The sequence below is a fragment of the Doryrhamphus excisus genome, chromosome 12 (genome assembly GCF_030265055.1).
Source record: "Doryrhamphus excisus isolate RoL2022-K1 chromosome 12, RoL_Dexc_1.0, whole genome shotgun sequence".
Classification (NCBI taxonomy): Eukaryota; Metazoa; Chordata; class Actinopteri; order Syngnathiformes; family Syngnathidae; genus Doryrhamphus; species Doryrhamphus excisus.
The window spans coordinates 12,417,920-12,441,662 of NC_080477.1; the positions used below are offsets into that span (position 1 = coordinate 12,417,920).

Genomic DNA, 23,743 nt, shown 5'->3' on the forward strand with positions numbered 1-23,743 from the left:
GAGGGTTGCCGGAACTTTGGAACGTGAATGGAAGGAATGTCACGGTGCTTCACTTTTTTGAGTGGTTAGCACGCATGCCACACAGCTAGGAGATCTGAGTTCGATTCCACCCTCTGCCATCTCTGTGTGGAGTATGCATGTTCTCCCTGGGCATGGGTACGCCGGTTTCCTCCCACATTCCAAAAACATGCTAGGTTAATTGGTGACTCCAAACTGTCCATAGGTATGAATGTGAGTGTGAATGGTTGTTTGTCTTTATGTGCCCTGTGATTGGCTGGCGACCAGTCCAGATCCTCAGTTACATTGGAGCTGTAGCCAGCGATGGGATATGCAATGCTACTTTTAAATTACCAGATGCTTGAAATATCTAAATAATTACAATGGTTTGTGAGACTAGAGACTGTGCTTTCAGTGATATGCGGTATTATGGTAATCATAGGGACTGCGTCACAGCAGCTCAGTGAACACGAAGCTTTGATTGAAAGCAGAGTAAGTGAGGTTTGTTTACAGAGCAATGTGAGCGCATGAGGCAAAGAGTTCCACAGAAAGTGAAATTTGATCAGATATTTTGACATTTAATCACAGATAGAAATACATTTTTAGCTATAATAAGTATACCTTTGAAAGATCTTTTTTTTTAATACACCGATTAACATGAGACTGGATAATGTTTGCTTTTTGCAACTTTTTGTTCATTAAATATTTTTTAACAGCTATATAAAAAACAAACCAACAATATACAACAAGTAGACATTGAGAAGGTATACTGTCCATCACTCAATCTAAGAAGAAGCCCACACCAGCTCGCCACCTCTCCCCTGCAGCAACTCCAGAATAGAACAAGGTCCAGTCCTTGTTGAGGAGTTTGGTTCCAAGACCCAAACAGTGAGTAAAGGTGAGTCCGACCATATCTAGACGGAATGTCTCAACATCTCACACAAGTCCTGGCACCTTCCCCACCAGAGAAGTGACCTTCCATGTCCCCAGAAGCAGATTTGGCCACCGAAGACCAGGTCTTATTTCTGCAATGAGGCCACACTTTGGACACCCATGCATGTTCGGCAAGCCAGACTGTCTTTGTTTCACCAGGCGACAGGGTAATGTGTCCAAACTCTGCCTTCAATCCAAGGTGGCGGATGGTACCTCATGGTGGGCAAATTGTCAACACAGGTCTCTTCAATGCACAGGGTGTTATGAAGCCAAACCAGTGATGGCTGCAGCTTTTAAAAAGGTGGTACTCAGCTAAATATAATGAGCGTAAATAGAATCGCCCTGTGATTAAAAGTGCAGACAAGTCCGGACATCTACTGTACGTGGGTTGATCTGACTAATCTTTAGCAACTCTGATGAGTTGTCTTCCTGGACAATAAACACAGAGACAGCTGTTCAACTTTGATGCACAAAACAGCCACATTACTCACTGACGCTGGGAAAACCGAGGTAGGTTGCAAGAGGTGCGCTAAGCACTTAATGTATGCTTATAGTAATGCCTTGCACACTGCCACTTCCATGTTACGTGTATTATCACTCATAGTAGAGATCTTCTGGCTGCTCTGTTCTTGTGAGACATTTTTCTCCAAAAAAGAAATCCTGTCACATCTTCACACAAGGTCTGAAGACCCTTAATATAATTACTATGCATTTATTTATACACAATGAGTACAGTTCATAGTACAGGCCAACAGTTTGAACTCACACACAACTGCTTGTAGTGTTTGCATGTTCTCCCTCGTGCATGCTCCGGGTACTCCGGTTTCCTCCCACATTGCAAAAACATGCATGCTTGATTAATTGGTGCGACCCCAGTGAGGATAAGCGGCATAGAAATGGATGGATGAAATAAAATTAGAAATTGAATTCAAATTGTTTTGAATGTATTGCTTTGAATGCATTTCTTTCTGTACGCTAACTAAGTGCCCATATATCACTGACCATTAGTCTAATGATTATACAACTTTGACGATATCTATATTAGCTGTATTGTAGCATGTCTTCAAAATGATTCTGAGGTCAACCCATTGGGTGTCCTTACTTTTTCATATGACAATCTAGTGTCAAATGTTCATTTGTACACTGATAATGACATCATGGGCCTTCAAATGAAGCCCTTCAACCCGGACATGGCTTAAGTGTTTTCTCTGAATGCTACACAAGAAGTTCATTGAGGTCAAGACACATAGAATTTCTCATGCTTCATATAGCATTCATATGCGCCACCAGGCAGTAATATATCACCAACTAGGCCAGAGAGACACACACAGAGTCACTGTGGGCATGAATCACACAGGCAAAGAATGCTCGGATGCCACCCACCAGAGTTCCAGGAGACAGACCCTTCTCTATTCAACTTCTCTTATTTTGCTGGAATTCCACTGAGTAGCTTGCCAGCTTACATGTTGTACATACATAACATACACAGAAGAACATGCAAATACCCACGGAATAAATGATGATGGCACATATGGCTAAAGAAAGGGAGAGGACATTTAAACGAGGTCAGGGAAATAGGTCCGGGTATTCTTTTTTGCCAGAGGCTGTTTAGCCAATAGGCAGAAGCCACCCTTGCAACACCCCCCTTGCCCCACTCCTCTGAACTTGGAATGGCCAGTGCTGGAATGTTGAGGCAAGTTATGTTCACATGCACATCAAAAGTGATTAAGTACAAGCCTTGTGGATTAAGATGAGTCCGTATAGGCCTTCACATCTCGGGTTAACCTCCTAAAAGCACTTGCCTTCCTCTTGCCACAACAGTATCCAAGTTCATCTTGGCCCGGCACTGGCTCCTCTTTTGCTTGTGGAAGTAATACCAGATTACAGAGCAACTGTTGTTAAATGTTGATATAATGTGTTTTTCTTCTTTTTTTTCCCCTTCACTCTCCTTGTTTGGACAGCTGCTCTGTAACAGCAGGACGTCTAGCACCGCTGACTTTCAGCAGATCTCACATTTAACTTCAGTACAGCACACACAGCGGCTATGAAAAGGCAGGCTCTACTGGTCACAATGTCTAATTAATTAAATCCATGGGAACATGTAGGCTTTTTTTAAACATAACCTTCTATTGGGTGTCTTTATACTAGCCCAGCTGTGTCGGCATTGGTACACTACATAGTGCTGTGAGGGTTAACTAATCCGTTTGTGACTCAGGTATATGGAACATGTCCAGACAGGATACACACAACTTTAACACACAATCCACAAAAAGGGTATTATAACAAAGAATGACGAGTCGAAGGTGATCATCATTCATAAAAAGAGGGGGAGGGGTTAAATAGCCTGACACCATTTTAACTGAAAACCCTCCCTCCTCTGTGTTTGAGTGTACATGTGAAGACCCTGTTGCAGCTTGGAAGCTGTCCCGAGATCCAGATGGGCTCTGTCAACACTGAGATTCCAGAGAGGAAGCAGGGCTTTACTGCAGCGGCAAGCAGCAGACACAGCCAGGACCTGCAAAGACCGGGAGCCAGGAGAGGACAACCTGCTCCACACCAACACAAACCTCACAGTCTCATTTTGACGTTTGAGTCCTCGCTGCTCCGCGTACACTACGAGCAGCCAGCCAAATGCTTCCTCTTGCCGAGCGGACCCCCTTTTTTTCACCTGCCACCATCGAGAAGCAAATAGCTATTGGCTGCTCAATAACGTGGCTCTAGTGCATTGGAGTAAGCACCCCCCTCTTTTTTTTTTTTTTTACACACACGCACACACATCCACACACACGCATAAACACACTCTCCCCGCCTTGACAAGCTTGTATTGACAGAGCAGTTACACACTAACCCATTGGGGGAGATCCTCAACATTGTGCCCCAGGCAGCTGATAAATGGAACTCATACAGTACCTGTAAGCATGATCTCCTGCACATGGACGTGCAAAAGTGCATTTGTGTGTATACCCAGCTCAATATTACCGTACTAATGCAGACATAAGTGAAGGGAGGGGAGAGGGGTTATGATATATACTGCAATAAAGCCATGAAGCTGCAGGGAGCTAAGAAGAAAACAAAAAGAAGGTTACAGCAGTCGAAGCCTTTTTCTTTTGTCTTGGTTTCTGCCTCAATGCTGATACTGTGCCATACAGGTCATATTTTAACATTACGTATGTCATGACAGTAAAATCCTTAAGCTGGCAATGTTGCATAGTGATCAGCGTGACATCACACTAGCGTTACCAGTGTAACCTGCTAATGAATAAAAAGGAATGTGACTAAGACAACAAAGGATAACAATGAGGAAAATCTAGCATTTGTTTCGTCTTGCAATGTGTTTATTACCAGAAGACAAGGTGCTCTTTATATTCCTTCCATTCTTCATGTTACAAAGGACTGACAATGCTCAGTCGATCAGTCAACACAGTCTCTATATCCACCCCTTAAGTATTGCGCCACTCCATTTCATACGACAATAATAGCAAGGCAGCAAAAAGTATGATATGGTGGAAAATGCCACTGTGAAATTAAACCAAACCAAAGTGAAAATATGCCATGGAGGTCTACTAGAAGGAATCAGACCAAGTAGTAGGGGGAGGAGTCCGTACTTACGGCCGTAACATTACGGGGAGAAAAGTGCTGTTCCTACTCTCTCTCTCTCTCTTCCACCTCTTTCATGTTGGATCTGCAGCTGATAAATAGCTTGGGGTGCAGCACTTGCTTTCACTTTGTGATATGATGTCAGTAACCTTCATTGATCTGCAGGCGAGCAGTGGGCCTTATCGCCACCTCTGCTTGGTGATATACTGTGATCCAGGGCCCTGACTGCCTTTTAATACAGTGAGGGTGCACTTTAGGTAACGGTGTCGCAAGCTAAACACCCTGCCTCCTAACACCTGAAAGTGTATTTTTATGATAGCAGGACAGATTACACAAAAACAAAATGGCAAAAGGGAAATTATTTTGCAACTCTGAGGAGACACTGCTTCACAAAAGGAAAAGGCCATGGAGATTCAGTGGTATTGGAATGTTCATGTTAACCTTCCAAAAGGTCACCAAAGCCATGCAACTTTGAAGACTTTCAACCTTGTATCTGTGGCAAATGGTACTACCCGGGCTCTATTCTTAAGCCAAACCAACACCAGTGTCAGAACCTTGAGCTTGTGTTGACAGAGCACAGCACTCTTAGCGGTACAGAGTTAGTGCTGACAGCCACTTCCTCTCAGCAGATTTATACACACCTGAGCTGAATGTCAAGAGCTGGACCCAGTTTTTTTTTTTTTTGTTCGCCCTTAAACCAGTCCAACATCCTGTGAACTCAACCTGATGTAACCATTTGACACTCACTTATAAACCAGTGCATGTGGCTGGAGTCGCACCATCTTGTCTACAATGGCACTGCAGCTACGATAAATGAGGAAAACATTGACAAAATTGTTGATGAATGATGCTGTGAGCCAAATGGCAAATATAAACGTAAACCAAGGACAGTAGCTCATAGAATGACAGACAAGAGCATAATTTATTATCAGTCCATTATGTTGCCATTGCTCTTATTACAGAAAAAAAAAACAGACAAGCGACAACTCACCTGTCCCAATAAAATATTTTGTTTCTGTAGGTAAGTTGAATATATTGGCAAATTGTGATACTTTACCACACCATTACACATTTTAGCCATTTTTGTGTCCTAATACAATCTCAGAAATCCAAGTTCCAAACAAACATAACCACATTACCGTTAATGTGCATCGAGGCATGCTTCTGTTAACCACCAACATGTACAGTACACAGGTTGAGGAAGGCTGCAGATAAAAGAGACCGGACGACCAGCAAGAGAATTATCCCAACTATTGATTTTAGCTGTTGGGTATTACAGAAGGAAACAGCGGGTTTATCTGGCTAGGATCCCTTTGCACTTTTACTAACTAAACGAGTATTTTCCTGGCTTATCAGGCAAAAAGCCTATTACGATGGTCTCAGCGCCTCCTTCCCCCCACCACTTAGAGAAAGGTTGGTCATCATTCTGTCGTTACTCAGTGGGCCTGGCTAAAGAGTTTCTTTGGAGACCTCTAACACAAGCAGTCCAATAAAAAAATAAAATGATATCAATGTATTCATTATTCTTAAAACGGTATTGTAACTGTGGACTCACATTATGCGGCCACCAATGTTGCCCCTAAAAATGCCTCAGCATACATAAAACCTAACTGAGCATTCCTTTAACCATCAGACATACACACTGTAGTATCCCACATGTCCAAAACCTGAGAAATCTAAGAACTGAACACTTCCATTCTGTCATATTTTGAGACAAACTGACAAAGAGGATTCCACAATGTAGCTTTCTTCATTGTCATCCTCAGACAAAGCCATGGTCTCATACAATTATCCATCTGAATCTTGTAGACAACCCCTATTTTATCATTTCATTTTCAGTATTTTCTTGTTTATTATTTATCCTGTTAATTAAGTGTACTTTAATTTCCTAATTTGACTTTGTTTTAAAGAAGTCTGTTGACATTTATGCCATATTTGTGGTATGTTTAGTTTGGTCTATTAATTTTATTTGAATAATATACAAATCCAATCGGCATATCCAATACATGTCCATATAAAAGCACTTATACCATAAAACATACAGTGACACCACACATTTAGTCCACACTTTTCACTCCAGAAACTGGCTTGCCACGTTGGCTTTGCAGCATATTTTTATATATATTCCGACAAACAGCCTTTAGTTCTTGTAACTACATTGTCCAATCAGCTATGCGCTAACCTCCAAAACAGCAGCATTTACTATGTAATGTGCTGTGACTCAACTAATTGGCTATGTAAGTAAATACATACCAAAGGGATCTTATCATTGGCTGGACAGTGTGTGTCATTGTGTTATTGTCACGTGTCACTCACTGAGTAGCATTGCAAAATGGTACAGATGAAAATGTTAAGTGTTCAGGTTGGAATGTATTTTGTGCGCTACAGAACCAATTTCCTCAATTTTCAATGGCTAGGTTTTGTGCATTGTGCTCCCCATCCTCCACTGTATGTCGTTCACTGTGGGTCAATGTCACTTCTAAGGCCTCTGTATATAGGGACTATGAGCAGAGATAATAAGACGTCCTATAATCCCCGAGAGAAACCTAATACCAGCCTTAATCACAGAAAGGGAATGTATGTTTTAATTACCGACCCAAAGATCCAGACTGATACCTGTGAGGTACCTTTGGTCAGATCCTTGCCGAGTGTCTTATCTGTGAAACCTGAAGAAAGCCCCGTTGAAGTATGTGTGCTTCTCTATATAAGCATTAAAAACTATATTATACAGGAGACATTTTTAATGTGTAGCCATTTCCCAATATTAATAATGAAGAAGAGTTGAGACGTGAAAATTTCCCTCAGCAATTACAGCAAAAATCCATATGTCCTGATCAATGTGCAATCCCAAGGATTGTCTTAATACATATAGAATATAGACAACACTGTGTGAATGTGTATGAATTTACTGTGGCGTAAAATGAGCTCCCCAATATGGGAATATTATTGGAGGAATAAAAGCTGGTTGTAATGATTTACATATTTCATCACAGGCTGCAATGAACACAAGTGATTAAACACATTCGATAGCGAGATGAAGGGAGGGGGATATTGACAAGGCTAAACAAGACAAAGTGCTGAACAGAAGAAAACGATAAAGAAATAAAACTACTTCCCATTTGGATGAGCCATATAAAAGTGGTCCTCGGTTCAATATGACATAGTGTATAAATATGTTCACAAGATGCGCTTTATACTCATCTAAGCCAGTCTTGTGCTCACTGGCGACTATGTCTGTGTCAGCGCTTGAAATCTTTGTGATCTACTCAACAAGGAGAAAGCAAGCGTGCCACCAGCAGTGAAGCAAGGACAGAGGCAGAGACAGGGCCACCCCCCCCTCTTGGCACCCACCAAAGGGAAGTGTCCGTCTGCCCACTGGCCCTGCCTTTACATCTCCATGTCAGCCCTGCAATTTGCTTGGGGCGGAGATAAATCTTATCTCGGAGACCTGATTAAGTTTTTAATTTACACTCCAATCAATAGCCCAGGTCTATTGGCAATGTGTCTAAAACTCTATTTACCAAAGGATTCCCTGCTATCAATTGATCAAGGGCCTGGCAGCCATAAATTATGGGAACATGTACGAGGAAGGAAGGGGGTGGCAGACGGAGAGTAGTCTGAGTGAAAAAGTAAGATTGCCAGCTCAAATGTGACTGATATTTTGGTCGGAACAGGGACCTGAGGTGAAGATTTGCTGATTACAGTATACTTCAGCAATTAAGGCGGGATGGCTGACAAGGCAGCTGTTGGCGTTGGGTCCACCCAGACGAGTCAGGTTACACTGCAGCCAATTAATGTAAATGAGGACTAAGGTTGCAGTAAAATGCCCATCTTATACAGAGCTACATTGTTTTACACAACCATAAAGCCCCATTCGAAAAATATGAAGGATCTCATCCCTCGTTCTGGATGAGTTCCATAATCTGTTTACCCAGTTTACACAGTTCCTAACAGAATGTGCTGGAATCAAATGTGCCTACAATGAATTCCTGCATTGTTTTTTCCTAATTTCATACATTTCCAGGGAAACACGAGCAAAGGAGCAGTCAGGCATCCACCACAACATCCAGGAAACGGCTATTTTGAGCCATGCAGATATTTGTTTAAGAGGAAATAAGATAGGAGGATTAGCTATGGCACGCTGGACCTTCTGAAGTGTAAAGATACAGTTAATCCTAACCGTCTTCACCTGATTCCAGAATGTGTCTCAGTGGCGAGAATAAAGTGGTGGTACCGGTGGGGCTTCAGATTGAAGGGCACAGACACGGTACAGAGTACAGACCAAATGTGTTGTTCCCATGCCGAGGCAGCAAAGGGGAGGGGAAAGGAGGACAGCGTTATCACCGTCGGGGGGGTGTGTCGTCATGGCGGTTCTGCTCTGACCCTGCTGACTCGCCGATTTCTTAACATGAGATCATTTTGGACAGCTGACCTCAATATAGGCCTGAGGACGAAAAGAATTCTATGGATCCTCATTTCCTCCTCACCCTGCTGACAAATATAACCAAGGCGCACATTTGATAGCCATATCAAGGCGTATTATTCCTGCATAATGTGTACATACAAAAAAAGACACACCCGGCTTCATAAGACATTCTTCAGTTCTAAATTCCAGATGTGCAACCGGGCGGATAGTAAAAATAAAACATTATTTGTTGAGGGCATGAAACTACAGGTGAGATGAGCAGCTTTCCAACACCCACTTAAGATTGCAACATACAATGATAATGATAAGGCAGACAAATACTGTCACAGCATTTGGGAGGATGTCGCTAGCTACGTTGTCATCAGCGGAGAAGCTGACAGACAACATCACACATAAACATGTCAGAATTACATATAATTATAGGCTAAGAACATCCGCACTGCAGTATTAATCACCTGGGCAGCTGGATGTATGTTGAAAAAGAACAACAGTGCCACGGTAACCTTCGGATGTGTCAAGGCAGGGTACGGACATACTGTATATAGACGGGCAGGGACAGAAGGGATCATGCAAGGCCAAAGAGTTCGACTTGAGGGTCCTCCGCTAGATTAAGAGCCACCGACGGATACGTGTAATCAGTCCGATCCTTGTGTTTCTCCCTCTCTGCCTCTCTGGCTAATGTCTCCGCCTGATTCGATTGAGGCAATTAGGCACTAATCTATAGAGCCAGGGAGTGATGGAAACATTTCCCACTGTCCTCCTCATGTTTTTCAGAGCTGCTATAATTAGCTAACTTTGTTTCTCATTAAACATCAGAGCAGTATTTACACACCCAGATCCAATTTGGCTCTGCGGACCCTTGTCCTTTTAAACCATCTCAAAAACTTGAAGCACATCTGTCAACAGATAATAAAGAGGGCCGTTCTCTAATCTGTGGTTGTTTGAATCAAATATGTATATGTGTTATCAAAGAGAAACAATGTATTTGGAAAGAACAGATTAAAAACAAGTCAGTGTGAATAGAACACGAAGATACTCTATTAATGCTAGAGTGCTGTGTTGTTGTGGATGTGAATAAAGTGTGACAGGAAGTTCAGCCATAAAAATGGATGCTATCCTTCCTTTGCTGCGTTCAATGAGCCAAGACAAAAATCGGACAAGCAGGCCAACTAATATTTGCCTATGACTCATATACAGTTTATATCAGCCTAACAGGCAACATATGTTTCGAAGGGTGAGGTTGAACACCCGCAAGTGAGGTCTCAACAACACTCGTATATTGATCATGACTGGACTTAATCAACAAATAGCCCCATTCCATCTCTTGATTAAGCTGCAAGTGTTAAAAGTTGGCTCAAACGATATACATTGCAGGATTTTATTTCGGCATGGTGGGTCTCTTGAGCATTATCATTGTCATCCAATTCAAAAATGCATAAAATGAGTTTGAAATTAATTATCTTGTGCTCTCAATCATCCAACCTCCCTCCAGAAAAATGTGAAATTAGTAGATTAATCTTATTAAAAAGGAACCTGGATTGCCATGACAAAATATGTTTTTTATCTAACTGCGCTTACAAATTGCATACATACTACATTAAATACAGCTGTAAAATGCCTAAAACAGATATTAAAAAAACAGGCAGGCTAAAGGCAAAAAATATACAATCTTATGGAATGCAACATTGTAGATCGCGCTTAGTTTTCATATTAGCTGTCACTTCCTCATTTTGAACCACATGTGAGTAAATCAATGTCATATGTGTAATGGTTTTACAGTCACAGCAAAGCATAAAACTGCTTACCTTTTGTGTAAACAGCTTTTTTTTAAGTTAAGTATTAAGTTAAGAAACCTACAAAAATGAAAACTGCTAACAGGTAATTACCCAATTGGTAACATTTTAAAAAGGTAAGAACAATACATACAGTACACATTTAAAAAAAATAGTTGTCAAACTCTGGCTTCTCCTTGGCACTATCGCTAACCATGACTCATTCATTCATTAATTTTCTACCGCTTATCCTCACGAGGGTTGCGGGCATGCTGGAGCCTATCCCAGATGTCTTCGGGCGAGAGGCGTGGTACACCCTGGACTGGTCGCCAGCCAATCACAGGGCACATATAGACAAACAACCATTCACACTCACATTCATACCTATGGACAATTTGGAGTCGCCCATTAACCTAGCATGTTTTTGGAATGCACGGAGAGAACATGCAAACTCCACACAGAGATGGCCAAGGGTGGAATCGAACTCGGGTCTCCTTGCTGTGAGGCCTGCGCGCTCCACCACTCGTCTGACGTGCAGCCCACTAAACATGACTCCTGCTAGCAAAATTATGTATCTGTTAGCAGAGTAGAGGCATGACTTTATCACAAGGCAGTTCCACTTCCTGTCCCTCGTTCAATATAGACTGTGGGAATTACAGTAAGTACGCCTCTGTACCGTACCAAAAAATCTGATTATGCATAAATGTACTGACTAGTGTATAAATAAACAAGCACTTGAATGTCTAATGTGACTGCATCAGAGTTTGTAGGAGTATCACAAAATACACCCCGACTGGAATGTGCCTCTTTTTCCCCATCTAATATCCTCATGGCATCCTCATGTAACAGGGGTTTTGATAAGAATGGTGAAAAGTGTCTCAAGATGAGTACAACGTGTGCATGCATAGGTGTTGCAGCAAGGTACAGTATGAATCCCAAAAGCTTTAATAGTTTAATGTTTGGATATGGATGAAGAGTATATAAATTCAATCTAGTCCATATGTTTGTCTAGAGTCGTCTGTAGCTTGAGAACAGGCGTACAGCCAAGACTGAGGAGAAGGGTAATTCAATCAGCAGCACTCCATCTTGACACAGATTCACTTTGTCAGTTTTGCCTCAGCAGTAATTCATCTTTCTGGAAACATACACTATCCCAACAGTCATTCCTTTCAACTGCAATACCTGCTAGAGGGGTGAAAACACCAGCGTCCCTTCAGATCCCAAGAATAAGTTTTCTTTTCCTGATGTCCCTGAGAAAGAAAAGCCTACTCATGGAAAAGCATCCCACATGTATATGGGGGCATAATTCCTGCCATTATGCCTTAACTCGCAAGTGGCCAGACTTTTATGCAGACAACATGAACACACACACACACACACATACACAAATACACTGTGACTAGTGATGGAATGCATAAGTAAACATTGTGAGGGTAGGGGTCCAGATGGGCAGTAAGGGAGGCCTGTCATGGGAAAGTTCTTGTCCTGAAAACCACACACCCGCCACAGTATGCTCCTCTCCGGCCTTCTGTGCAGCACTGCAGCTCGCTGCCGTGAGCATTACAGGGTTAACTGCTGTGCCCGGTCACAGGCGTGAAGTGAAACAATGAAATAATGGCTGTGAGTGAGCGCTCAAAGGCAGGGGGGGGGGGCAGGGCGGGGGCTCGCCAAAGGCTCCTGCAGATGTTGCCAGACTTGGGCAGGTCACACAATCATACGTATTAGCATTCCTGATGGAGGGAGCCCGGATTATGGCGCTGAATGCCTTTCTCTGCCTCTGCCAAGGTTTTAACACGGCTACAGAAAGCAGAGAAGAAGGCGAGAAATCCCAAACATGTGGGGAGGAAATGTGGAGACAAGGGAAGAGCACTGTCACACAGAGTTCAGGAAGGCCGGGCTCTCAGCACAATGTTTAGAGAAAAAAGGAAGTGCTGAGAAAAGCAAGCACAGAGTGGGATTGACAGACAAATTGTGACAAATCGACTAAAACAGCTAATGAAAGCATTGAACAAAAAGAGACAATCAAGAGAAATCAAGCATGCGATGATCTAATGGTTTTGTGAGGGCGGAGGAGGCAGTGTATATGTGATGAAGATTTCTATTTGTGCTGGAATGGATGAATGAGTTTGGACAAACAGCTCCTTTTCTCTGTATGGTGAGCAGAACAGATGAGAGTGATATGTGCGGTACTACACGGTTTTGCTCTTTTTTTTTTTTTTTCCCCAGGACAGAAGTCCAGAGCGGCCTCATATTTCTGGCTGGCAGACCAGGGTGAGAGCAGAGACAGCATTGAGCAGCTGTTCCCTCACACTCAGGCTTCATTGACCAGCCCAGTGTCTCCAGACACCCATTTCCAACGAGCAGTACAGTTTAGGACACATTATTTCATTCACATTCAGTCATACTTTGTACAGGATCTCATAATTACTGATCCATACTGTTTCGGCTTCTGGTATCCTTCCATGAAGGTATGCACAGTGGTGCAGTATATAAAGATGGTTGATTGGGCAATAGGGAAGTGTACAGGAAGAAGAAAAAAAGAAAGGCAAATATAAAACATGCTCATTTCCACAAACAAGTATACCTCAGTTTGGTGTTTGCAGTGTGTAGAATGCATGGCAATAGCTACGTACATCAGACGGATGTCGTCTGTTGTCCCTCGTTTACCATGCCATGCCTGGAAAAACAGAGTTTAAAGGCAAACTGAACTGGAAGAAAGGTGGCTCCAGTATACAGTACATACTGCACACCCCAATGCCAGTTATGTGTGTGCTGCTGCCTATGTGAAAGGGAGGAACACAAATGGTTCACAGACCACAGGACAAACAATGACACTTCACTTGAGGGAAGTTGAGAGGCAATACAAAGCCACACATTTGCACTCTTTGCTCTTGCTTTGTTTTAGCACAAGCCAAATAATTCCATAGGAATGCTGCCCAGCCGGTTTGATATCGCTGTATATTCAGTAGAGATTCAGGATTACAAAAGGGCACCTAGAGCACACAGATTGAGATATGCTTTCCGTAAAATAAATAAGAACATTTTGCAATCTGACAGAAAAAAAAAACTTTTGATTTTAGGTGCTGCTTTTCAATGAGGTTGTTTAGAACAAGAGAAAACTGCCTGCTTGTCCCTGCATTCATGGATCACATGATCAGATGATGTTCTGAGATATGAGTGTGTGTGTGTAAGCACGCACATACACACGCTTTGCTTATTTACTGCATCTTCTCCATTTGCAATATTCACAAGAATCACCTTTAATCAGGAAACCCTTTCAACACAAAGATACGACTGTGGTTTCATTGCTACAAATAGCAACTGCTGGGCTGCAGCTGCTACACCTCTATTTCAGACTTCAGTTTTCACAGAATTATGAGGAAAAGGAGGGCTTCACGCTGCTCTGTCTGGCTCACAGAAACCTTCACATTTGACAGGTGAGGGAGGCGCACCTTTGTCCCCACCCTTTGACTATCAGTAACGCTACAAGTTAATATTTGCTTCTGCCTGCTCATAAATTTGCATTGCATTAGCACCTGACCTAAATGCATTTTTATAAACCAACGTAATTAGCGGTGCATCAGCTGTCGGAGAGAGAACCACGAGGATGAATGTTCCTTGTGTGAGTGGTGACTGGACGGGTGTTCTAGATGAGATGGTTGGGGGAAAGAGCAGTGCTGGGCCCACCCAATGAAAGAGGAAGTAAACATGGCCGCAGTGGTCGCCTTTTTAAATCTACTACATTAACTCTAGCACCAAAAGGGGAGGAACTAGCATGCAGGCAAACAGGCCGGGCACACAAAAGGGGAGTGTCAATGAGGGGGTAATAAGGAAAGACAATGAGTAAACACGCAGGGGAAGTCCGGGGCCAGCATGCTCACTTGCAAAATGCCAGCTTCTGACAGCCTGGTACACACAAAGGCCCTGCTGTAATTAGCCACCCAATAGGTTGTTTAGCATTTGCATATAAATGCCCTGACAGCAAACACTAAACACGCTGACACAAGCCATGCCCATAACACATTTGCCACACCTCTACCCCTCTAGGAGGTCTCAGGGGTCCACTTATGCTGGGCCAACCCCTCATTTCGCCTTGTTCTCATACCCACTGCAGCCAAGCTGGCATGCATTACGCGCCATGTGTACTACTGGACACCATAGAGTGGGTACTCGCTTCTTGTTTCTAAAAAGATTGTGAAACAGCAGGGCCCCTGCTTCCCGTTGAAGACCCACAGACCCACTTGTCATGTGAGAGCAGATTTCACCCTGACCACAGGACTTGGCGAGACACGAGGGGTGTTTGCAGGTGTTTGCTTCCACAGTATTTAGGAAAAGAGGAAACAACACATACCGATATAGCACAGAGTACAAACATGTATTCAGGGGCACGTGAGCGTGCACCGAGATGACCAAAGGAAGCAGCAGGTCCGCAGAGTGTGAGAAATGACTGCTCTCTCCTGATCAGGGTCAAAACATACAACCTTGTTTAATGTTGCCTGTCACATGGAGAGATGCGAAGTGCAGTTTTGGCAAAACACACTGAGCTCATTAGCCAACTACAGCACATTTGCACAAGGTGAACACAGCTTGATAACAGACATGCTGTCACTTTTTATATGCTCTGTAGCTTTTTTTCAATACTTTTGGTGGAAATTCAGCTTCAGTTAAACACTTCCTTTTCTGCCTAATGTTGTTTTGACAATGATGATTCATAAAAAAAAGACCAATATAAAGGAAGGAAGTGATGGGACTTGTGTCTGCACCCCGCACCCGTCCCCCTTTCCTGTCCCTGACCACGGCCTCTCTCTCTACACTGCTTCCTCTAAAGCCATATTGTCTCTGGTGTAAACAAAGTATGTCTCATGCACACAATACAGTGACAAAAGTATCAGGACACCTGATCACCACACCTGCAGTAAGTCAAAATGGAAGGAAATGTGACAATTAGCAAGTATTAACCGTGTACTCTTCTGAGAAGACTTTCTACAAGATGACCATTCATCTAGAAGAACATTTGTGAGGTCACTGCTGGCTCACCATCTCTGTTATAGTTCATTAAAAAGGTGTTTGGAAACACCAAAGATCTATTTTCTCTCCTAAGTTGATTCAAGTGTGCCTCAATACTTAGAGGGGAAAAACTAGTCCACCAAGTAGCACTGCACTTCTATCCACGACTATTGCAGAAACCCTCAAAACGTAACATTAGTATTAGAAAACATGTCTCTCACCTGTCATATGACAACAGGGCAAGATCCGACAAGAGGAAGCACCTGGCCGCAACACAAAGCAAGTAGTGAGAGGGGCCCATTTCACTTCTATTCTCCTCATACAGATACACGGCTAGAGTGGATCTTTAGAGATGCTTGCCAAAATAAACCTTTTTTAAGCATAGGATGTGTGTGAGTGTGTATGAGGAGAGGAAACACAATGTGTTATAGTGGTGTAACACCCGGTATCCGTTTCAATTCTAGCTGTGGCCACAGGCTGACTTCCTATATGTGATCTGACTGTTTTCTTTAACTGCCTACCAAAACAAATGTATTTGTATATTGCCACCACTAATATCAGGGCTTAGGAGATTTATCTAATGTGTTTATTCATGAATACATTGCCATAAACTGAGCAAATTCATAGAGAAAGGCTGCATAAACCAAAGCCTCACTTTCAATCTTCATTCATTAAAGCAAATGGATACCGTGGCAACCAGACAACGTAAACGACATCACAAGGCCGAGGTCACCTGTCTGTCGCGGCCGTCTGGCCCCGCTCCATTCCCTTGGGACCTGGCTTATTCCCTGTAGACCACCTAGGTCCAGTCTTTGCTCTGTACCACTGCACATCTGAATGAGTAGCAAGCAGTAGCAGAGGGCTCCATGTTAAATATGTAAATCACACAGCACTGTCCCTGCTATGAGCCACTGGGCACAAAACAGCAAATTTGATCATATGCTGCCGGAGAGGGTGAAGAATGAGAGCCGGCACGCAAGCACTGCTATTAAAGTGTATAAATATACAGTAAAACATGTTGCCAAGGGGAGAGAGTGCAGCTCATCTCCAGATGCAGCCATATATTCTACATTCTTGTTTTTTTTTTTGTTGGTATAGCTTTGTGCGAGCCTTTCTTTAATCAATTTATTATGAGACACTGAGGTCCTTATGTTTGTTCAATTACCACAGGGAAATGCAGAGAGTACATTTGTGATGGGTACAGTGAGATCCAGGGTGGGAATCATATATTTAAGGAAAAGTATGAAGCTAAAAAACACAGTAGAGGAACTTCAGAGGTACAAATATTAGGCATCCCTCTAGGTATACAATCTGCACTAACGTACCACATAGGGCTAATTAATTGGCTTCAAGGTAACTGTTTGTACCTTTTTTTGCAGAGCCAACAAGGTCCAGGTATGTTCCTATGCTGTAAAGGTCAGGTTTCAAGGGAACAAAAGCGGGACATTGTTTACCCAGTGACAAACCATCATACTCCTAACCAGACAGCCATGATGTTGAGATACTGCACTAAGTTATGGTGATGAAATGTTTGTTAGAGTCTATACTAGTACAACATTTAATATAGCCTGTGTGATACCTGGCATAAAAGCTTTACACATTCAGACAGTGCCATTTATAATTATAATTCAAAATTCCTTCATAAACCCACCGACATGCTTGCTGCTATATGCTTATTTGATGAGCTGGGAGGCTGGCAGATGCAGAGTGCATCTTCTTTTTTTTTTAATTACAACGTCTGCAGCGACTGTGGGCTATAAACAATCAAACGCAGCACCTCCAACACGGTGCGTTGATATTGTATGTTTCTCAAATCTGAAACCTGAAAGTAAATTATTCATGATATTTGCATCATTATTGTCAGCAAAACAAATCAAGTGAACACAAGTGTAAAATAATATAACAGAGCCCAGGTACGAATACATGGATGGTGTCTGTTTGCCTCACAAGCGTTCTAGAATATAACCCTTCTGTTGAATGTAAAGTATATGACTGTACCTTTAGGGGTACAATGGCTTGTCATTGAGGTGATAGCTTCAAATGGTATAAGCAGTCATTTATCTTGTTGTTCTGTATTGTGTCATTGCATGCAGGAAAATTATTACCAAAATATTTTTACACGAAGAGCATATAATTTCACACAAAGTGTCAAGTTGACAAAAAATAGCACATGCACATCAAAGGATGCCATGCATGGATGATGTTACATCTGCAGTATGTTGCATTACCATGTGTACAGAGTGTGTATGTGCAAAGAAAAGGGAAATATACAGCTGCAGAAGCTATAAAATAGCGCTGACATGAGAGCACTATAGAGGCTACAGCACATAGAGGCCAAGTGAGGTGCACCAAGCTCAATTCCACCACAACAATGGCAAAGAAGGCCACAGAGACAAAACAGGGCTATCCCTGCTCCTTAACCCCTTCACTGCTGACCCGCCAGTCCCCTGGAGCACAAGGAATGACAAATAGTGAGCTAAAATGTATACACGGAGCATATGGCACCTTTTTACAAACACACATATTAGATATAAAAAAAAACAATACATGTGCTCAAAGCTCTACTGAATCCACCAAGGGGTGGATGGAGTTTCGCTTCCTGACCAGAAAGAGGCAGCCGGTAGCTTCACCTCAGCCTCGTCTCTTAGTGAAATATGCCGCCTTGTGCCTCTATGTCTTTGCATTACGGCCCCTCCCTCTATCGTCTCCTCGCTCTCCTTCTCCCACTCTTTCCCCTCACATGCAGCATGGACATGACTACTGCACATTTGCAAGTGAATTACACTTTTTGTCAGGAATTTATTGTGCGCGTGAGTCGTGAAAAATGAGGAAGAAGGGTGTGAGAGTGAGAGGGCGCTCCAGTGTTAGCTCTTTTCTTTTCTTCTCTCCGTAATCCCAAGGAGGATAAGCTGTAAAGTACACAGAGAGGAAGTGCCATAGACCTCGGGTCCGGCATATCCGAACAGTACATTCCAACAGCTCAGCTATCACACATGCATGGCGAGACAGAAATAAAAAAGCCTGTCGGAAGCAGACTGCTGTACTCATTGAGTATGTAGCTCAAAACAGCAAGGAAACAATTTTGTAAGAATACAGTAATTTAAAAAATCATAACACATAATATAAAAAAAACATAAGGCAGTCATGATAGTCTTTTTTTTAAAGAAAATGACATGCAATGCAAGCTTGAGAGTGTGTGAAATATTTGGCTTTACATTAATCTTTCATCTGTCCAAAAGATAAACACACACATATTGCATTTGCTCCTAATGGGTGTCCTGATGTAGGGTGACCTTGCTGTAAATTAGTGATGACCAAACCAAAAAATATTTAAAAGAAAAATCAAAAACAAATCATGCTACTTATTCCCCAACCAAAATGTAAGGTCAGTAAATGTGTGTTAATTTGTCAGTAAATTCTCTAACCTTTGATGAGGAGGACATGTTAATTATATGTCATTTGCAGGTAATAAAGAAGGTAAAAACATCCAATACAATAGCTAACAAAAATATGTATTAAATCTTTCATACACACATACAGTAGCTTTCACAGGCACTGATAAACAATGCCGGTGCGGTTATCACTCTGCAGAGCACAGTAACGTAGAGGAAGAGGAAGAGGATGACAAAGGAATAGGCGAGGATAAAAAAGACGGCGTGTGTGTCGTCAGAGTCACAGGCCAGAGGGGCCCATGTATTGTTCAAGGGCTCAGTATGGCGAGAGAAAGGCGACCTGTCTAAGCGTCCTCCATATTTTATGCATTCTGTCCTTTGTGATGATAAGCGCTAGCGCGGAGGGTGGAATGCTGGCCTCCAGGGTCCAAGAGAGGGGTGGGCTTATGGGAGGCTGTGGTCCATTTTTGCAACCCTCGGAGCCTAGTCCTCTAGCCCGGTGTGTAATTGCGTCCTCTAATGATGCGAAGCTGCCCTATCTTCCGTCCCGGAACACTCGGTGTTAGCTGCTGTGGCCCAAAATAGGATGCATATATAGCTATTAGTTGCCGCTATGCTATACACACACACTCTTCGATGCTGGTGGTTCTGAATAGGCATGGATCACATCTCCTGACAGTCACAACAACACCACCTAACGTCTATGTTTGCTACAAATCAGACAGATAATATTAGAATTCTAATTAAACACACAGAGTAGACAATCTTCCATAATCACAGCATTCATTTTTTGTAAGAAATTTGATTTAAACTTGAATTATTGTGTCCTCGTCTGTGACAGCTCATGAGCATCCTTGAGTGAAGAATATATCAAATTTGCAATTTCTACACAGGATTATTCTCCCTCCTCGCAGAGGCTCCTGTATAATGTGAGCCATGCAGCATCAGTGGACTCATATAAAAACTAGTTTGCATAAAAAAACAATAAAGCACTTTGAGAAATGTGTTAATGTTTAAAATAATGCACACCAGCCCTAATACAGCTGCACACGCATGCTCTTCTTTCGAGTCATAAATCTAGTCTCCTACAGTGATTGTTAACACGATAACATATTGAGAAAGAGCAAAACCACAAAAATACCCTGCCAACTTTGCTTGAAACACATAAAAGGATGTCACAGACAAGAAACTAAGGACACAAGCAGGAATTTGGGAGAAAAGTGGACAGGAATTGAAGCTTTTTGTAGACAGTGCAGGCTACCATTCAGGATCACAAACACACACCTGAGAGCACGACCGTCATCTCATCCCACCCTCCTTTTGCCTCCTCCTGCCGCTGAGCCCGGGTCCGCCCACTGCTGATAACATGACACGTCATAATGGCCTCAGCAGCAGGACAAGTGGAGGAACCGGTCTTAGTACTGCATGGCTTTGCACATTCAAAAAACCACAATCTGATTCAAGCGGACGACTGCGGCCCTTCGTCACATGCACAGAAATAGAATGCATCACATTTATAGTGCAGCAAGAATTTTATAAGATGCATTTTAGCAAAATAGTACATCACCGCATTTGTGAATTCTCTATACAAGCCTGGCACTCATCAAGAGAGGTCTCTCGCTCCCTCTCTCTCTCGCTCTCTCTGACTGAGGACATGTCAGCGAGCTCCCCTGCTGGGCCCGTGCCCGCCAACAGGAAGGTGGGAGGTAAAGCGGGAGCTACAGTATTTGGAGACACACCGAGGAGCAGACAGCCAGAAAGGGAGGAAGGGAGGGAGGATGGGAGGAAAGGGAGAGAAGGGGTTACGACAGCCAGAGGCGCTTACCTCCCTTGGCTCCATGCTACCAGCACACCATGAAACAAGCCTATCTGTCTTCCACTACTGCTCAGGTATACCCAAAATGCACAAATATGCCGAGATGTGAACCAAGAGGATACACACACACACACACATCCTATCATTGGTATTGTATTGTCCAATTGACTGGCATCAGGTATGAGAAGGCACAGCATTAAAATGCTAAAAAAAAGTGACATGTGATCAGAAGAGCAAAAACACACAAACATGACTTTAATCACTGTTCAAGTCTTGACTCAAGGCACGTTTATTCAGCAAATGCAAAAGTGCATCTTTACAGAAATATATTTTATTCATGGTGTGTCCAACCATTTAAAATAACTTTAACTTCATTTGAGTTGTAGTATGCATTGAGTTGACAATTTAAAAGAAATCAAACTGGATTAAAATTGTATTAAATTCAAATGAGTGTGTTGCCACAAAATTACAATTAAAAACTGTGAAGATGTCATTTCATTTCAGCAAAGAGCAGCCAAATGACAACCTTGTAAAAACACAGTAACACTTATAACATAATAGTTGAGTAATTTGCCTTTCTAATTATTTTTGCTATTTGTAGTGTGTGGCTATGAGATCACGGTGGCGATTTAACTCATTGCAGCCCCAGTCAATGGTAAGACATGAAACACACACTCACACACACACACACACACTTGACACAAAAAGCTGCCAATGCCAATCAAGCTCAACAATGACAACGACTACAAATTTACCGTAAACATTTAACAGGAAATAAAGCTCAGTACAGTATTTCCTTGAGTCTGCTTTGCAACACAACAGGACGAGAAAGAGGAGGAAGAGTGTCTAACAGGGAGGAGGGCTGATCATTTGAAAATCGACCTGCAAGCATTTCATTGCAGTGCGAACACAAAAGTCGAGTCTAACATGCATAAATCACATAAGCAAACAATCTGATTTCAACTAATATGAAGAATTAAAAAAAATTAACAAGCATGAGTGGTTTGATCTCACTGAGCATGCCTGCTTTTCTCCACTATCAGAGGTAGGGATATGTTTACCTGACCTCTTCTACTGATTCCTCCTATATGGCCCATGGCTATCTGACCCCTCCACCTAGCCCTCCCCCCAAAAAAACAGCATCAACTCCCCTCCCCTCTTCTTTTTCTCCCCTCCATTACATTGCATTATGTTATGTTAACACACCGCACTATATCGTACTATACTTTAGCATATCCTGTACTGCATGCAAAGTCTTCATTCTTGACAACCATGAGTGCCCCCCCTCCCAAAAAGAGAAACACGTCAGGCTTTTCCTCAGTGTATAGCCACCCCCAAGCCCCGACATAGTCCCACGGCTGTTTAGCGAGGGGGTTTCCTCTCCTTTCTTTTTTATCTCTGCACTCATGCCGTGACCCCTGTTCCCCATGTTTCTTGACGTCTGACCTCCACCCTCTCTTTCCCAAACACACGCACACACCATCGTCACCCGAAACACACAAATACCGGCGCCTCTGCTTGCTCACAAATCCTCCTCTCTGCTTCCCTTCACCATATATCCCCAAGACTGACTTTTTTCTTTCGCATTGTTTTTACTATACATTTTTTTCATATTTGAGAGATTTTGAGCCATGCTTGTTGCAGCTCAGAAAATGTCCAAATGGCAAGTGTTTTGTTTTTGCTAACACCGTTTTCATCCTAATATTGCTACATGTATTTATTTTTATTGCCCATAAGTACAATACATGGGTAATGTAAACTACAATAAGTGTTTTTAAATGTACAGTTTGCATTAGTTCCTTTAGCAGGTCATTCTAATAGGCCAGTGTTTTGTTTCCAGTCCTCGGAGAGGTCTGATCCAGTAGCCAGTAAGTGGTTGGATCCAACAGAACCTGGCGGCCCATGTTGCCTGAACCACACGTCTGAGAGCCAGCGTGCACTTTACAGGCTGTTGGCGGTTCTACTGATCCGTTCCTGTCATGGAGGAGAACCCGGGGCTCCCTTTTGTCATAGCCCACACGCACACGCACTCCACACGCACGCGCAAACCGCTCACGCACGCACGCACACACGAGATCGATTTGCACGGGACTTGGTCTGGCAACGGCTGAGAATCGGCTTTAAAATACAAGGCTCCAAAGAGGCAAAGAGCCCGGGCCGAGTGAGGGAGACAAGCCGGACTGAGGTGGGGTGAAGCCGGGGGATGAGTGGCCGTGAGTCGGGGTGAAGGGCTCGTACACATCTCATGGAGAAGAGCAGAAAAACCTCCCGTAGAGATGATCTCCTACGATGCTGAACCCCTCACTTGTTTTTTTTTTCGGGGTTTTCTATGTTTTTCTTACAAAATGAAAGGGCGAGACAACCGGAATCAACATGCTGGACTTGGAGCTCTTTTCCTGGGCTGTGCTCGCGAGGAGTCGCCGCTGCTCTTCCGTCCGCTAGACCACCAGCTCAGCTTTCATTTATCCCGTTTTGTGCATCCAAAAACACGTCTCTCAACACCCACGATCCCCGTCCCCGGCGAAAAGCCAAAATGTGCTTGAAAAGCGCTTCTTTTTGTGGTACGGGGGAAGGATCGCTTGTTATCGCCCGTAAACGAAGAGGAGAGGACGAGCGCTGATGTAAACACAGGTAACACACAACGCCTTCGAGGCAGACAAAATCTCAAATAAACCTCCAAACTTGCATGAAAACAGAGCCCCCTTTTCAGCCGGAATGTGAGTTTAAAAGGGGACTCCGCTAGAAGTCCACCGCCATGGAAGGAGGAAAGAGGCTGAGAGAGAATAGGATCGTACAAGAAAAA

At 43.0% G+C, this 23,743-nt stretch overlaps 1 protein-coding gene across 10 annotated transcripts in view; it reads right to left on the reverse strand.

Moving 5' to 3' along the window:
* Nucleotides 1-23,743, reverse strand: part of zfhx3b (zinc finger homeobox 3b) — a 331,901-nt gene that overhangs the window by 109,139 nt on the left and 199,019 nt on the right. Inside the window, exon 1 of one of the 10 annotated variants that reach the window (XM_058089535.1) lies at nt 15,954-22,032. The exons of the other annotated variants lie outside the window; for them this stretch is intronic. The gene's annotated coding sequence lies outside the window, so the exon portion shown is untranslated. Of the gene's footprint in view, nt 1-15,953; nt 22,033-23,743 lie in introns of those variants that run through there. 10 annotated transcript variants of the gene reach the window in all.